This window comes from Saccoglossus kowalevskii, chromosome 1, assembly GCF_978046115.1.
Source record: "Saccoglossus kowalevskii chromosome 1, keSacKowa6.1, whole genome shotgun sequence".
Taxonomy (NCBI): domain Eukaryota; kingdom Metazoa; phylum Hemichordata; class Enteropneusta; family Harrimaniidae; genus Saccoglossus; species Saccoglossus kowalevskii.
The window spans coordinates 34717624-34721242 of NC_140641.1; positions in this window are offsets into that span (position 1 = coordinate 34717624).

Genomic DNA, 3619 nt, shown 5'->3' on the forward strand with positions numbered 1-3619 from the left:
TAGTGTTTGTGTTTTTCTACCCATGTTTTTTCATACCCCATATTACCATATTTATCTGAATCAATGTCCACCAATGTTTTAGCTCCAGGGTGATCTTTTTCTGTTCCGATGAAGCTTTGTAGAAAGTTATGCAAATCTACAACAACAAAAATGTAGCTAATGTTAAACATTGAAAAAAATGATGCAAGTTTGTTGTAAGACTAGTTTGATGCAATTCAAAACTTCACAACTGAGAGCTTGTCAATCTGGCTAGCTTGTACTGACACAGGTTCAAGTAGCTATCCAATCAAAGACATGAATCAGATCACTCATGACATCTATGTATAGAAGCAATGAACTTTCAACATGACGCCAAGGTTATTCAAGCTGTTGGGGCAATACTTTCTAATTCTTTTTGCATTGACTGGGGAAATGTTCTGATCTATATGCAGATGCACTTCTTTTGGTTTCTTGCCACATCAGAGTAGTTATGTTTATGCTGTGAAAAAAAAAGATTGAGGTTAATGTTCTTTTGAAATCATCGCAGGTACAATGTTTTGCGATCTTTCAGTAGGGATCATTGCATACATCAAGGGTTGTCACTTTTTCTTTTTTTTTAATGAGTTTGACAATGATTTCCATGCTATGTTATGCATAAAAAGTGTGAAAAGGAGCACAATTGGAGGTGGAGCACAAGTCTACATCAGTCGAAGAAATCAATTACAGAACCGATCCCACTCTTAGTTATTTTATATCCATCTGTGTGAACAATTTACTGTCGGTCTTGAATATCAACTTCTGATTATATTGCGATCTTCAATGACATTAGATTCTCTGATGGAGATTCAAACTGTAAATGATGGAGTGGGTAAAAGCAAATTGAAAGATACAGTCTTGTCTATGACTTGCGGGAAGTGCATCATACAGTTCATATCAATGCAATGTGTCAAATGAATGTTGTGTTAGCACCAGTACCCATGTGAGTTACAGTACATTTGTCTGTTTTGATGGATTCTGACCCAGTAATAATAGTATGGGTTCTTTATGAAGAGCAACGAGACAAAACTTGACTCAGTCTTCACCCTTATTAATAAAATTGGTCAGATTCCCTGAAAGTCAATGTCATCACTGATTCAGCATTAACACCCCACTCCCTGAATCAACATTTATGTTTATGGTTGAGGCAATGAAGGTCAGTCAGTCAGTCAGTCGCTCTCTTCTTCCCTCTCTCCCTCCCTCGCTCACTCACTCATTCACTCACAGACAAGTTAGCTCTATCAGTAGCAGAGCAAGGGTACGCAATTCTGTTCAAGGAACATAAAGAAAGTGGGAATAATTTTAGCAAAGATTGCAGAAAAGGGTACAACCCTATACTATCCATCCAGTCTTAGTAGCAAAGGAAACAGTTGAGGTGCAACCAGTACTACAACAGTCTTTCATTCCTGAAGCAAACCAAATCAGAAGATGTGCTGTGCTACATAAACATCAGCAACACACAACTGTAGTTACAGAACTGAAATAAGTACAATATCACCCGCATGACACTGCATTACATTTGGCCAGGTCATTCATGATGGGTGAAGAGGTTAATTTAACATTGTACTTTTTCTAGTATTTAATTTATTGTAAACTATGTGAACTATGTCTAAATATTGTCCAGTCAGATCTGACATTTTGTGTCATCTAATTAACCTTATATGATAACTGAGATACTCTCGTACTTGGCTTGAATACGCACTTCGTCGTGTCTCTGGACTTGGCCATCTTTTGGGCAGACTCCCTGAGAGAATAACGTTTCACTATACCACCTATCTGTAGTTAGACTTGATCCACAATCCTGACATGGTGGACGGGATCAGAACATCGAATATTAGCAAATAGGGTCTCACTGACAGGTCTCACCATAGGCAGCAGTTCCTCCAATGAAAAGTCAAAGACTTCGGAGACACCAAAAAGACGAATACCTCATAAAACCAATGCGTAAGTACAAGGTGATGTAGTAATCGATGAGAAGTGCAAGACTTCAAGAAATATTTTGTAAACAGTGTCAATGCGAGTATTAAACGCCACATGAAGCAAAAACACCATGAAAGGACCAGAAACTGTATTATTATTAAGAAAAAATGGCCACATAAGGTAATAAACATCGCACATTAACAATAAATAGGGAAATCTACGATAGGTAACATTTTCAAAATCATAGTATGACTATTTAGTTTTGGGTGTTTCACTTCTAACAACATCATGACTATCATGTTTCTCAATGCTTTGGTGGTTATTAACATCCTCTCTTGGTGCCCAGATCAGACAATTATTCTTGAATGCAAGCACATCCGAAGGATTCAAATCTTCATCTCTGACACATCTGATCTCAGACGAGGGAGATTTTATGGTACCTGTGGGAAAATCAGTGTGTGGGTGGCCAGTAGGCTATCAATTTCTGACCAAGTATCTATCTGTTTGCCGCGCATAACAGGATGATTAAACAGGCACCCTTTCTATCCCATTATGCTATAGTTTGTAGACTTCCTCAGTCATGCATAGAGAAGGACACCTTCCCCATAGTGACCAATATTAAAGGAATTATCAACACTGTGCTGAAGATCAGTTTGGGGTGAAGCGCTTTCATGGATGATGCAGTAAAGGCTGAAGGGACTGGTGTGATCAATACCAAATGTCACATCAAGGCCCATTCTGCTTCAGCACTCACTTTTGTGACATTCCCGTTTCCAGTAATTTTTCTCATTCTAGATTCTGGCAGGACATGAGCAAAACTGTGGACTCTATCCTTTGATGATAAGCCGATCATATGGCAGATGCTGGGATTGCTGGCCCTTCACCTTCATTAGTTCGTGAATTGCCCGAGCCCCACTATTTCGGTAGTCTAAAATACGATCCACATAACATGTAGAAAGTATGGATTTAGAATGTGACGATTATTATAAATTGTCGGAGATTCATAATATATATTTGTATTTGTTTCGCTATAGTTAATTTGTTTATTCTTTCGTATGAAGGATTCTTCTGAGTAATTCTCGACCAATTAGAATCATTTAATTTCATCCAATAGATATTGTTTACCAATCATTTTACTCATTGTTGTATCTGTTTTCGCCCGCGCAATTTACTCATTAGTATTTCTTGCTTACATAATTATTTTCTCTCAAGTTCGACAGTCTTATATATAATAAGCCAGTTTCGGGGCTCCTTATTCATGTGTAACATGTTTCTATGCCAGTTTGTTAAGCAAACTACATTTGACTGTTGTTTATTTTGTTATCAAGCACTACTGAGGTGCACTACTCTATCCCCCACATAAATATTGCCCTGTGAATGAATTAAATTTGGTTATATTGATATTGGAGAAAATGGCACAGTTACTGTTTTATGATACTTACATTATTATATTACTAGTATTATTACTACTGATTAAGGCATACACAGGAAGTGGTATTTCTCAATCTATAACTTTTATAGAAGACTAGTTTGTGCTGTAAATATGATTTGTACACAACAATTCGTTGTCATTATATACTGATTGAAATGAACAGTATCGTTACAATAATTATTTACATTATTCAATTTCTTTCAAACTTGGATATTATATTAACCAGTTTTGAATCTGGGCCAACTTCTATTT